A 15,394-nucleotide genomic window follows, 5' to 3' on the forward strand; every position below is an offset into this window, starting at 1 on the left:
TGAAAATGAAGAGCTTCCAGTGACCAACCTTGTTAGCTTCATATATGATGTCTGTCTATAGTCAGAGCAAGTAACATAAAGAGGGAAGTAAGCCTAGAAATGGAAAGAAGGCAAGAGAAAGAAGGGGAGCAAGAGAAATATGCCTAGGAACAACCTTTAATCTCAAGTTCGAAACTTGTGTGAGGCCAATTCCACCTCTGGATGTCTCAGCTAAACAATAAAATATGTATTTTATTAAGATAGTTTGAGTTGAGGGGCGCCTGGGTGGCTCAGTCGGTTAAGTGACTGCCTTTGGCTCAGGTCAAGATCTTGCGGTTCTTGGGTTCGAGTCCGGTGTCGGGCTGTGTGCTAACAGCCAGCTCAGAGCCTGGAGCCTGTTTCAGATTCTGTATCTGCCTCTCTCTGACCCTTCCCTGCTCACCCTGTCTCTCTCTCTCTCTCTCAGAAATAAATAAAACATTAAAAAAAAAACCCACCCACACACAAATTAAACAAAAAAAAAGATAGTTTGAGTTGAGCTTCCTTTAGTTGCCAGTGAGTTTTGATTAATATTGAAGGTTATAAATGATGAACCTAAACAATTGTGGTTATATAAGTGTTACATTTTACAATTTTACAGATCCATTCTACAATTGTTTGCTCTCTATAATAATTAGTTTGTGGGAAGAAGTGTAATGATAAGAAAAAATTTTCACATTAAAGTGATTTTAAGTTATTTAGGTCAACAAAACCCATGGACAATAGAATAAAAAGATATAGAAGAAATTTCTTTGATACCTGATATAGATGGCACTGCAATTGTTCCAGATGGCCCAGAAAAAATGGCACTGAGAAAAATCTATGGATGAAAACGGGTGCAAAGGATGATAAAGTCCTGTAAGTGGTCCTATAAGGAACTATCAGACTTAAAAGAAGCACCAGGAAGAGCATGTGAAGATTAAAATCAGAAAATATATTAGTTTTAATGCAAAAGGGGAAAAACTGTCTCAGAATTTCAAGTAACAGACATGCCTACAGTAACAAAGCTAATAAAGGAGTTTATAAAGGAATATTTTTTTAAAAGAGGGCAAATTGTAAATAGAATTATAAACATATTTAATTCCTGAAATCTTCTTATAAAATGTTTAAACATTTCATTTAAAATGTGTGCATATTATTATTTTTTTGTAATTTACTCAATAATATATTTGGAGTAAATATGTTAAGTATTTGCTGCTGGAGTAAAATTGCTAAGGTTTTACTACTGAAACCAGCATCTTCTTATCCTGGGCATAAATTATTAAATTTGTCATATATTTAACAAGACTTCACAGATCTGCCAAAAAGAGACAGGCATATTTCTTTCATTTCCTTCTTTTGAACAAAGATCAAAGATCATTTTTAAAAAACGTTTTCTCTATTGCCTTACTCTTCAGATAACAAAATCCTGCTTTGCAGAATCCTTATTACATATTATTTGGGTAGCATTTCTTTCTTTTCTTTGCATTACATTAAAGTTTTTTCCCCTTTCAATTTATTCTGGCATTTCGTATCAATGAAGGGGCTGAGAAATTCCTATTATTGAGCCCATCAGGGTCAGCTGTTCAATATAATATCAGCTTGACTTTTGTTGTTTACTAAAGCTTATGGTAGCACCTGTGTAAATCATCACAACAAATTATTTGGTCAATGAAAGACAACTGTCATTCTGTGAGCTTCATTTTCCATTTAAAAGTCTGAAAAATCTCTATTAATATCAGATGTTAAATTTAGAGAGCACATTAATGCTCAGCTCCTCTCGTGAAGTGTGGTACACGTTTAGTCAAAACTTGATTTGATGCCTCAGTCATGGTATACCCTAATTATAACCCAAATCCAAACAATACTTGTATTATACAAAATGTGTAATAAATCATTTTAATGCTGTTTCTTTGACATTAGGTTACACCAGAGTTTAAGGTCTGACTTTCCCATTTGCTAGATGCATGATTGTAGACAAGTTATTTTGACACAGAATTCCTTCATTAAAGGGAATTAATAATAAATATTTCATATGGTTGGAGTTTAATGAGCTAATATAGGTCAGACACTTAATACAGTATCTGCTACTCTGAAAAATGTCAGTAGTCATGATGATGACAATGGCGATGACACAGCTATTATTAATACCATAGGATCCAAGAAAGAAGCCTCTAGGTTAGTTCACAGCAAACTCCCATTATGTCTAAGAAGAAATAGCTTGATGCCATGTTTCTCCTTGTCTGTTTATCTATGGATAAAACAAAATTATTCTGTTTTATCCTAAAAAGACTGCTCCAAAATGTGCCCTGACACTTTTCCTTCAAGTCATTGATGAGATAATGCATTTTGTAGTTATAAAATAAAATAAACACAGCTGTTTTTACCGTTCCCAAGCTGGAATTGAAATAGGGACTCAAACAAACCATAGCCTCCAGGAACTTCAGCCTTCTCAAATCCCTGTTTATGGCTCCAAGACCTCTGTGTGGGAACTCTTTGCAGTAATAACTGTCATCTTCCACGTTTCTCATGTCTCTCATATTGCAAAGGTGTGCATCCTTGACTTCTGATTCTGCCATGAGAACCCTTATATAACTAATGTTGATGCTTCCACTTGCTTTCACCCACTCTCTATGATGTGCTATTTGCCATTTCAGGACCCTTATTTTATTTTATTTGTTTTGTTTTGTTTTATTATGTATTTTGTTTTGTTTTATTATTTTATATTTTAGGGAGAGAGGCAGAGAGAGAAAGTAAGCAGGGGAGAGGGCCAGAGGGAGAGAGGGAGAGAGAGAGAATCTCAAGCAGGCTCCATTCTTGACACAGAGCCTGATGCAGGTCTTGATCCCACGATCCTGGGATAATGACCTGAGCCAAAATCGAGTTGGATGCTCAACTGAGTGAGCCACCCAGGTGCCCCTCAAGGCCATATTTTAAATCACAATTTATTGCTCTTGTGTGCTGTCAAATTCATAGAGAAGTTCCTATTCTTTTCATCTATCCTCACTGTGTGGTGAAATGCTTAGGACATTTTAGGGTACTTATTAAATGAATTAATGCAGCTTTTATTTCACTGACTGTTTACTATAATTTCTACTCTAAATTCTCTTGGAGTTTTCTAGAGGGAGATATATCTATTTTAAAGCAAATTGGTCTCTGACATTTTAAAGATACTTCTTTTTCTTCAGTTCCAACTCTCCTCACTTATTAAGCTTGTAACACATTCACTTCCAGTAGTAAATTCTTTCTTCACTGTGGTTTATTAAATATTGTTTAGGAACCATTCACTTTATGGAAAAAGTATACTCTCTTTATTGTCATTGGGCTTTGTCATATGGCTTGCTTTGGTTAAAGTATGTTACAGATACAACTCTCACAGAGGATTGAAAGGATTTGTATGGTTGGGTATGCCCAACCTCTTGAGTTCTTGATATTCACTATAAGAGAATATGACCTGAATAGCCAGTGGCCAAAGGAAGATGTCAAACACGTGGAGTAGACCAGGATGCAAACTACAGAATGGAGCCAGGGCTTCTAAGCCCAATTTAGAATAGCCAAAGTCCAGCTGACCTGCAGACTTCTGAGTGAAAAAATACTTAGTTGTTTCATGTCACTGTGTTTTAAGGTTGTTTTGCAGCATTATTGTGACAATAACTGACTGATGTATCTAATATAGGATAGAATTGGGAGAGGTATTTGCGGTTATGGGCTAATCTGAGGAATAATTGAAAGAATAAAGGGCTTTAGTAAATTTTTTCTTATTAAACTGATTAGATTCATATGCACAAAAAGCTACCAAATCAACCCTTGACATATAACGTAACAGTGTCTGAAATTGCATAGAACTTATTTTAGTTTCATGCTCTGGGATTTCTGTTAGAATGATGAACTGCATCTATCACCTTAGTTCTAAAGCTTTAGTAATTAAGAGTAGAATTATCTTTGTTATATAATAGCCATACAAACTTGCTGTGAGCCACTTGTCACACACAATTGCCTATTTTCTTGTGTTTATACCAGACTACCTTAAATTACATATTAAAATTATCTTGTTATTACTATTATTAAATACAGAATCTCATATTTTACTAACATTCTGGATGGAAATTCAGGTACAAGTAAATTCTTTTTGTTCTTTTATTTTCAGACAATTTCCTTTTTTTCCTGTAATCTACACAGTGCTACCATTTTCATAGGCTTAGGAATATACTACTGTTTAGTGGATAACTAGCTATTTCTGTCTTATTTGTTCTTTTGAATTATAGACACTGCAGAAATTCGTCCCATCTGTTGAGGACTGCCATTTCCATTGTGCTGTTTAACACTACTTTCTTGGATCAACTTTGAAAATGATACATTTTGTTTCTGTTTTTATTCGAGTATAATTAAGAGTGATACATTAGTTTTAGGTTTTTGATATAATGATTGAACAGGTCTATCAATGCCTCAGTGCTCATCAAGATAAGTGTAACTCTTAATCCCCTTTATCTGTTTCACATATCTCCCAACTCATCTGCCCTCTGTCAACCACTGGGAGAATTTTTTATTAATTCTCTGTATTTAAGAATTTTTTATGAGTCTCTTTTTTTCTTTGTTCATTCTTTGTATTTAAGAAATTTTTATTAGTCTCTTTTTTCTTTGTTCTTTCACTTTGATTCCTAAATTCCACATATGACTGAAATCATATGGTATTCCTCTTTTTTGACTGACTTATTTCATTTAGCATTATACCCTCTAGGCCTATCTATGTTATTGGAAATGGCAAGATTTCACTGTTTTTTTTTTTTTATGGCTGAGTAATATTTCATTGTACATATATATGTGTGTGTATATGATATATCCATATATTATGTATCCATATGTTATATATCCATAAATGAATGGATAAAGGCATCCATATAGTATATATCCATAAATGAATAGATAAAGGAGATATGTTTCTCTTTTATCCATTCATTTATGGATATATACTTGAGATGCTTCGCTATCTGGACTATTGTAAATAATGCTGCCCATAAACATGTGGCATGTACCTTTTCCAATTAATGTTTTTCTTTTCTTTCAGTAAATACTGAGTAGTGGAATTACTGGATCATATGGTAATTCTATTTTTAATTTTGGTGGAACCTCCATACTCTTTTCCACAGTGGCTATACCCATTTGCACTCTCATTAACAATATGCAAGGGTTCCCTTTTCTCCACATCCTTGTCAACATTTGTTATTTCTTCTGGTTTTGATTTTAGCCATTCTGACACAGTTAAGGTAAAATATCTCATGGCTGTTTTAGTTTGCATTTCCTTGATGATTAATGATGTTGAGCATCTTTTCAAGCGTTTATTGGCCACCTGTATGTCTTCTTTGGAACAATGTCTATTCAAGTACTCTGTCTTTTTATCATTTTTAAAATATCTTTTCAAAAACCAGCTACTGGATTCATTGATCTTTTTTTTTGTCTTTATTTTGTTTATTTCTGCTCTAATCTTTATTTATTTTTTCTTCCTTCTACTGGTTTTGGGCCTTGCTTGTTCTTTTTGCCAGCTCCTTTAGATGTAAGGTTGTTTATTTGAGACTTTTCTTGCTTTTAAGATAAGCCTGTATTGCTACAGCATTCCTCCTTGGAACAGCTTTTGGTGCACCCCAAAGATTTTGGGCCATTGTATTTTATTTTCATTTTTTCCATGTATTTAATTATTTTTTAGATTTATCATGTTATTTAGCCACCATGTATGTGTGCTTTTTCCAGATATTTTTTGTGGTTGATTTCTAGTTTCAAAGTGTTGTGGTAAGAAAAGAAGCATTTTATGATTTCAATCTTTTTAAATTTGTTGAGACTTGTTTTGTGGATTCATATATAATCTATTCTGGAGAATGTTCCATATGCAGCTGAAAATAATGTGTGTTCCACTGTTTTTGGATAGAATGTTCTGAATATATTTGTTAGATCCAGCTAGTTCAATATGCCATTCAAAGCCACTGTTTTCCCCATTGATTTTCTGTCTGGATGATTTATCCATTGAGGTGCTAAAGTTCTCTAGTATTACTGTATTTATTTTAATTTCTTCTTTTATGTCTGTTATAGTTGCTTTATGTAAACGGCTGCTTCCATGTGGGTGCATAAATGTTTATAATTGTTATACCTTCTTGTTGGATTGTTCCCTTTACCATTACATAGCAACATTCTTTGTCTCTTGTTACAGTCTTTGTCTTAAAGTTTATTTTGTACATTTTGTATTGTTACCTCAACTTTTATGTGATTCCATTTATGTAAAAATAAACATTTTTCAATCTCATTTCTTTCAGTCAGCATGTGTCTTTTTGTCTGAACTGAGCTTCTTGTAATCAGCAAATTAATGAGCCTTGTTCTTTTCTCCACTGAGTCACTCTATGTATTTTGATTGGAGCATTTAGTGTTTCCATTCAGTAATTATTGATAAGTATGTACTTATTGCCATTTTGTTACTTCTTTTATGGTTGTTTTTGTAGATCTTCTCCTGATCTCTTCACTTGTGGTCTAAAGGCTTTTTTTGTGTTTGTGTGTGATATGCTTTGATTCTTTTCTCTTCGTGTTTTGTGTATCTATTACAGATTTTTGATTCATGGTTACAATTCATTTAACAATTTTTTAAATGTTTTTATTTATTTTTGAGAGAACAAGACAGAGCTTGAGCAGGGAAGGGGCAGAGAGAGGGAGACACAGAATATGAAGCAGGCTCCAGGCTCTGAGCTGTCAGCACAGAGCTCAACACGGGGCTAAAACTAATGAACTGTGAGATTATGACCTATCCTGAAGTCACATGCTTAATGGACTAAGTCACCCAGGTGCCCCTACAGTTCATTTTGTAAATAACATCTTATGCAGGTATCAACCTATATTAACTTGATGGTTACTTAAGTTGAACCCATTCTAAAATCATTAAAATTTTATGGCCCCTTCATATTTTATGTATATGATGTCATACTTTACATCCTTTTATGTTGTGAATCCATTTACTGATTTTTATAAATATAACTGATTTTACTGCTGTTGTACGTTAACCTCCATACTAGTTTTATAAATGACTAATCTACTACTTTTACTAAGTTTGTATTTAACTGTGATTTCAGAATTTGTTTATGCCTAATTATGGCCTTTTTTTCCTACTCAATGAATTCCCCTGAAAATTTTTGTAAGGCTGGTTTAGTGGTAATTAACGTTTTTCACTTTTGTTTTTCTGGGGAACTATATCTTCCTTCTATTCTGAATTATAGCTCTGCTGGATAGTTTTCTTGGTTGCTGCTTTTTTTATTTAAACCTTTAAAAAAATTTTTTTTACAAATAGTTTATTGTTAAGTTGGTTTCCAGTGCTCATCCCCACAAGTGCCCTCTTCCATGTCTCCCCCCTCCCCCCCCACACCCGTCNCAGACTATAAAGTGCTTTATTGCTTGACTTCCACAGGAAACCAGATGTAATTTCAATCATACTTCATTCTATTTGCTGGTCCTTTTATTCAATATTTTTTCTTTTTCTTTTCTTTTCTTATTCTTGAGTATAGAAATAGAAAAAAACCCTATTTTTATTTTACACTTTTATTAAAAAGATTTTTCTTTAATTTTTTCTACTATATATTTTAATTTTTCTAATTTTTTAAAAATTTTAATTTATTTTCATCATTTCATTTTATTCTATTATATTGTATTCATTCTTTCGAATTTTCAAATGTTTTCCCACGTTTTCCTCTTTTTTTCTTTTCTTCTCTTTTCTTTTTTAATCTTTCCTTTTTTTCTCTAATCTATTAAGCTTCTTTCAACAACCAGACCTAAATACACCTAGGATCTAGCATCCTTCATTTGATTTCTTTGTGTTGTTTTTAATTTTTTAATTTTAATTTTTTTTAATTTAGTAATTCCTTTTCTTCTTCCAAAATGACAAATCAAAGGAATTCACTGCAAAAGAAACAACAGGAAGAAGTGACAGCCAAGGACTTAATCAACACAGATACAAGCAAGATGTCTGAACCAGAATTTAGAATCATGATAATAAGACTAGCTGGGGTTGAAAATAGATTAGAATCCCTTTCTGCAGAGATAAAAAGTCAGGATGAAATAAAAAATGCTATAACTGAGCTGCAATCTCAAATGGATGCCATGGGAGCAAGGATGGATGAAGCAGAGCAGCAGATCCATGAGATAGAGGACAAACTTCTGGAGAATAATGAAGCAGAAAAACAGAGGGAGACTAAGGCAAAAGATCATGAAATAAAAATTAGAGAACTCAGGGACTCATTAAAAAGGAATAACTTGAGAACCATAGGGGTCCCCTAAAATGAAGAGAGAGAAAAGAGGTAGAAAATTATGTGAGCAAATCATAGTGGAAAACTTTCTTAACCTAAGGAAAGACACAGACATCAAAATCCAAGAAGTACAGAGGACTCCCATTAGATTCAACAAAAAGTGACCATCAACAAGGCATATCCTAGTCAAATTCCCAAATACTCAGGAAAGGAAAGAATCATGAAAGCAGCAAAGAAAAAAAAAAGTCTTTAACCTACAAGGGAAGACAGATCAGTTTTGCAGCAGATCTAACCTTAGAAATTTGGCAGGCCAGAAAGGAGTGACAGGATATATTCAATGTACTAAATTGGAAAAATATGCAGCTATGAATTCTTTATCCAGCAAGACTGTCATTCAAAATAAGAGAGATAAAAAATTCCCCAGACAAACAAAAATTAAAGGCATTTGTGACCACTAAACCAGCCCTGCAAGAAATTATATGAGGGACTCTGAGGGGAGAAAAAATGAAGGAAAAGAAACTTCAAAAAACCAAATGCAACAAACACTAGAAAGGACCAGAGAACACTACAAGAAACTCCAACTCTACAGTTGATATAATGGCAATAAATTCATATCTTTCAGTACTCACTCTAAAGGTCAAAGGTCTAAATGCTCCAATCAAGAGACATGGAGTACCATAATGGATAAAAAACAAGATCCATCTATATGTTGTTTACAAGAGACCCATTTTAGACCTAAAGTCACCTTCAAATTGAAAATAAGGGGATGGAGAAACATCTATCATGATAATTGTTGCAAAAGAAAGCCAGAGTAGCCATGCTTATATCAGACAATCTAGATTTTAAAATAGACTGTAACAAGAGATGAAGAAGGGCATTATATCACAATTAAGGGGTCTATATCCACCAAGAAGACCTAACAATTGTAAACATTCATGTTCCAAACTGGAAGGAACCCAAATATATAAATCAATTAATCACAAACATAAAGAAACTCATTGATAATAACATCATAATAGTAGGGGACTTCAACACCTCACATACATCAATGGACAGATCATCTAAACAGAAAATCAAAAAGGAAACAATGGTTTTGAATGACACACTGGACTGGATAGACTTAATAGATATATTCAGAACATTTCATCCCAAAGCAGCAGACTATACAGTCTTCTCGAATGCACATGGAGCAGTCTCCAGAATAGATCACATACTGGGACACAGATCAGCTCTCAACAAGTAGAAAAAGATTGAGATCATACTATGCATATTTTCATGCATATTTTCAGACCACAACACCATGAAACTCAAAATAACCACAAGAAAAAATTTGGAAAGATAACAAATACTTGGAGACTAAAGAATTTATGGGCAAACCAAGAAGTTACAGAGGAAATTAAAACGTACATAGAAGCTAATGAAAATGATAACACCACAGCCCAAAACCTCTGGGACACAGCAAAAGCAGAAGACAGGAAATAATAAAGGTCAGAGCAGAAATCAATGCTATCAAAACCAAACCAAACCAACCCAAAACAAAACAAAACAAAACAAAACAAAACAAAAACAGTAGAACAGATTGCCTAAACCAGGAGCTGGTTCTTTGAAAGAATTAGCAAAATTGATAAACCCCTTGCCAGTGTGATCAAAAATAAAAGGAAAGGACCCAGATAAAGAACACCAAGAATGAAAGAGGAGAGATCACAGCCAACACTGCAGAGACACAAACAATGATAAGATAATATTATGATGAATTATATGCCAATAAATGGGCAATCTGGAAGAAATGGACAAATTCCTAGAAACATAAACTACCAAAACTGAAACAGGAAGAAATGGGAAATTTGAAGAGACCTATAACCAGTAAAGAAATTTAATTAGTAATCAAAAATCTCCAAAAAAAAAACAAGAGTCCAGGGCCAGATGGCTTTCCAGGGGAATTCTACCAAACATTTGAAGAAGAATTAACACGCATTCTCTTGAAGCTCTTCCAAAAAATAGAAATGGAAGAAAAACTTAGAAACACTTTCTATAGGGGCACTCAGGTGGCTCAGTCAGTTAAACATCTGACTTCAGCTCAGATCATGATCTTGCAGTTCTTAGGCTGGAACCCTGCATCGGGCTTTGTGCTGACAGCTCAGAGCTTGGAGCCTACTTTAGATTCTGTGTCTCCCTCTCTCTCTGCCCCTCCCTCTCACGCTCTGTCTTTCTGTCTCTCAAAAATAAATAAACATTAACAAATCAATCAATAAATAAACATTAAAAATTTTTTTTAAAAAAGAAACTCTTTCTATGAAACCAGCATTACCTTGATTCCAAAAGCAGACAAAGACCCCACTAAAAAGGAGAACTATAGACCAATTTCCCTGATGAGCCTAGATGCAAAAATCCTCAGCAAGATACTAGCCAACCAAATCCAACAATACATTAAAGAATTATTGACTATGACCAAGTGGGTTTATACCTGGGATGTAGGGCTGGTTCAATATCCACAAAACAATCAGAGTGATACATCACATCAATAAGAGAAACGACAAGAACCACATGATCCTCTCAATAGATGCAGAGAAAGCATTTGACAAAACACAGCATTGTTTCTTGATAAAAACCCTAAAAAAAACTAGGAATAAAAGGATCATGTCTCAAGATCATAAAATCCATATATGAAAGATCCACTGCTAATATCATCCTCAATGGGGGAAAACTGAGAGCTTTCCTCCTAAGGTCAGGAACAAGAGAGGGATGTCCATTCTCGCCACTGTTATTCAGCATAGTATTGGAAGTCTTAGTCTCAGCCATCAGACAACACAAAGGAATAAAAGGCACCCAAATCATCCAGGAGGAAGTCAAACTTTCACTCTTCGCAGATGACATGATTCTCCATATGGAAAACCCAAAAGATTCCACCAAAAAACCTGATAGAACTGACACATGAATTCAACAAAGTCACAGGATATAAAATCAATGCACAGAATTTGATTGTATTCCTATACACAAATAATGAAGCAACAGAAAGAGAAATCAAGGAATCGATCCCATTTACAGTTACACCAAAAAACATTAAATACCTAGGAATAAACATAACCAAAGAGGTGAAAAATCTATACACTGAAAATTATAGAAAGCTTAGGAAAGAAACTGAAGAAGACACAATAAAATGGAAAAATATTCCATGCTCCTGGATTGGAAGAACAAACTTTGTTAAAATGTGGATACTACCCAAAGCAATCTACATATTCAGTACAATACCTATCAAAAAAAAACACCAGCATTTTTCACAGAGCTAGAACAAACAATCCTGAAATTTGTATGGAATCAGAAAAGACTCTGACTAGCCAAAGCAATTTGAAAAAGAAAACTGAAGCTGGAGGCATCAAACTCTTGGGCTTCAAGATGTATTACAAAGCTGTAATCATCAAGACTGTATGGTACTGTCACAAAAACAGACACTCAGATCCATGAAACAGAATAGAGAACCCATAAATGGACCCACAAATGTACGGTCAACTAGTCTTTGACAAAGCAGGGAAGAATATCCAGTGGAATAAAGACAGTCTCTTCAGCAAATGGTACTGGGAAAACTGGACAGTGACATGCTGAAAAATGAACCTGAACCACTTTTTTACAACATACACAAAAGTAAACTCAAAATTGATGAAAGATATAAATGTAAGACAGGAAGCCATCAAAATCCTAGAGGAGAAAGCCGGCAAAAATCTCTTTGATCTTAGCTGCAGCAACTTCTTACTCAACACATCTCTGGAGGCAAGGGAAACAAAGGCAAAAATGAACTATTGGGACCTCATCAAAATAAAGAGCTTCTGCGCAGCATAGGAAAGAATCAGCAAAACTAAAAGGCAATAGACAGAATAGGAGAAGATACTTGCAAATGACTTATGAGATAAAGGGTTAGTATCCAAAATCTATCAAGAACTTATCAAACTCAACACGCAAAAAATGAATAATTCAGTGAAGAAATGGGCAAAAGACATGAATAGACACTTCTCCAAAGAACACATCAGATGGCTCACAGACATATGAAAAAATGCTCAACATCACTCATCGTCAGGGAAATACAAATCAAAACCACAATAAGATACCACCTCACACTTGTCAGAATGGTTAACATTAACAACTCAAGCAACAACAGATGATGGCGAGGATGCAGACAAAGAGGATCTCTTTTGCACTGCTGGTGGGAATGCAAATTGGTGCAGTCACTCTGGAAAACAGTATGGAGGTTCCTCAAAAAATTAAAAATAGAACTGCCAACCCAGCAATTGCACTACTAGGTAGTTATCCAAGGGATACAGATGTGCTGTTTTGAAGGGGAACATGCACTCCAATGTTTACAGCAGTGCTATCGACAATAGCCAAAGTATGGAAGGAGCCCAAGTGTCCATAGATGGATGAATGGATAAAGAAGTTGTGGTATATATATACAATGGAGTATTACCTGGCAATCAAAAAGAATGAAATCTTGACATTTGTAATATGTGGATGGAATTGGAGGGTATTATGCTAAGTGAAATTAGTCACAGAAAGACAAATGTCATATGCCTTCACTCATATGAGGAATTTAAAATACAAAACAGATGAAAATAAGGGAAGGGAAGCAAAAATAATATAAAAACAAGGAAGGGGACAAAACATAAGAGATTCTTAAATATGGAGAACAAACAGAGGGTTGCTGGAGGGTTTGTGGGAGGGGCGGTAGTCTAAATGGATAAGGGGCATTAAGCAATCTACTCCTGAAATCATTGTTGCACCATATGATAACTAGCTTGGATGTAAATTAAACAATAATTAACGTTAAAAACTTAAAAATTAAATTAAATTAAACTCTCTATCACTAGTGTTCACCATTTTAATTATGTCTTGTTGTGGACTCCTTGGGTTGATTTTTGGGGGGCTCTCTGTGCCCCCTGAATCTAGATGTCTGATTCTTTCCTGAGATTAGGAAAACTTTCAGCTATTATTTCTTCAAATAAATCTTCTGTCCCCTTTTCTCTGCCTTCTCCTTCTGTGACCCTATAATGTGAATGTTATGCTTGATGATATCACTAAGTTCCCTTAGCCTGTTCATATATTATATATATATTTGCTGTTCAACCAGGTTGTTTTCCAATACTCTGTCTTCTAGCTCGCTGATCTGTTCTTCTGTATCCTCTAATCTGTAATTTCCTTCAGTGTATTTTTATTTCAGTTTTTGAGTTCTTCATCTCTGATTCGTTATTTTTTTATTTTCTATGTCTTTGTTGAAGTCTCACTGAGATCCTCCACTCTTTTCTCAAGTTCAGTATGTACCTTTATGTACATTACTATGAATTCTTTATCCACCATATTGCCTCTCCTTGTTTCATTTAGCTTTTTTGCTGTTGTTTTGTCCTGATCTTCCATGTGAGACATATTCCTCTATCTCATTAGTTTGCCCAAGTCTCTGTTAGAAAGTCAGTTAAATCTCCTGATCTTGAAAGTAGTGGCCTTATAAAGGAGAGGGGTCCCCTGTAGCACAATGTCCGCTGTTCACCAGAGCCAAGTAGTTTAACCAATGTCTCCTATGTGAACTGTGTGCACACTACTGTTGTGGCTAAGCCATGTTTACCTTTATTCCAGTCAACTGCAATGACCCACTTTGCCTGTTGTAGATCAGGTTTGGTGCCTGTGCTGTTAGGGAGACAGTCTGGAGCCACCATGAGCTTGTAGTTGAATGATGTTAGTAGTCAGACCAGATGATGCCTGTCCTCAGCCCATATGCTGGTTGCTGTGGTCACACCAAACTACAGGGTACTATTCCTATACTGTACCTTGAGAGGTTTTCATTAATGGGTAAATTCAGCAGTTAAGATATGTTCCCCCATTCTGTCTTCTAGGGCTGCAATGACCCCAAAGTGTAGGGCTCTTTCCCTATGCGGCCCCCTAAGGTTGTTTTTGTTGGTAGATGAGGGTGGCAGTCAGATCAGATCACTGCTGTGGCTGCAGATGCATTGCTGTCTCTAGACTGCCAGTTATAAGATTTGGCTGCTGGGGCTTCAGTTGAGCAGGTGTGTGGTTATTCCCCTTTGTCCTGGAGCATGAGTCATTTTGGAGTGGTGCTCATCATTGCCAAGGCTGCTTATAGGATGAGATGAGGAACTGCTTTGGAGGAACTCTTGCTGAGTAGGGCAGATTGGATGGGACTGACTCGAAGTGGTTTGGTGTGTGGTTTTAGCAAGTAGGTGGAGAGTGTTCTCACTAGTTCTTGCAAGTGTCCAGCCATCTAGACTTGGTGGAGAGAGAGAAATGGCACTTACCAGTTCTTTTGTTCTTGGAGAAGTCTCTTAAAGATTCCCACCCCTCGAGTACACGTGAGATTTGTAAATAAATCTCACATAAACTGAAAATGCTTTTGAAACTGTTGCTTCTCTGCGGTATCTCTGTGGAGACTTAGTTTCCTGTTGCCCTCCAGTTATGCCAGGGCTAGGCCTGCTGATTTTTAATGTACCTGGATTTAATCCTTGCTGGCCATAAAAACTTGAGAAGTTAAGATATACTGGTTTTAAAAGCCAAGTATTGGGGCGCCTGGGTGGCTCAGTCGGTTGAGCATCCGACTTCAGCTCAGGTCATGATCTCATGGTCCATGGGTTCGAGCCCCCCATTGGGCTGTGTGCTGACAGCTAGCTCAGAGCCTGGAGCCTGCTTCATATTCTGTGTCTCCCTCTCTCTGACCCTCCCCTGCTCACACTGTCTCTATCTCTCTCTCTCAAAAAAAATAAATAAAACTTAAAAAAAAAAAGCCAAGTATTATAAGGATTCAACTTTCCAGTGTAGGTCCCCCATGTCTGCAGTGCCTGGTTTGGGGTCTGCTTCTCTCCACTCATGCTTGTGTTGTCCTTCCCATTTTTGGTTAGCCTTGCGAGAAGTTTGATTCTTGACTGTGTCTCCACCACTACTAGTCTTTTTGATGCGGCCTCCTCTCTATAATTAACTGTGGAAAGTTTGTTCTGCTGGTATCTGAGTTCTTTTCTGGGCTATTTGTACTGATGTGGCTGTTGTCTAGGTGTGCCTCTGGGACAAAGTGATCTTAGGATCCTCTTACCTGGCCATCTTCCCAGAAACCTATAAGAATGATAGGGTTTTCCCCC

The sequence above is a fragment of the Crocuta crocuta genome, unplaced genomic scaffold (genome assembly GCF_008692635.1).
Source record: "Crocuta crocuta isolate KB4526 unplaced genomic scaffold, BGI_CrCroc_1.0 scaffold98, whole genome shotgun sequence".
Classification (NCBI taxonomy): domain Eukaryota; kingdom Metazoa; phylum Chordata; class Mammalia; order Carnivora; family Hyaenidae; genus Crocuta; species Crocuta crocuta.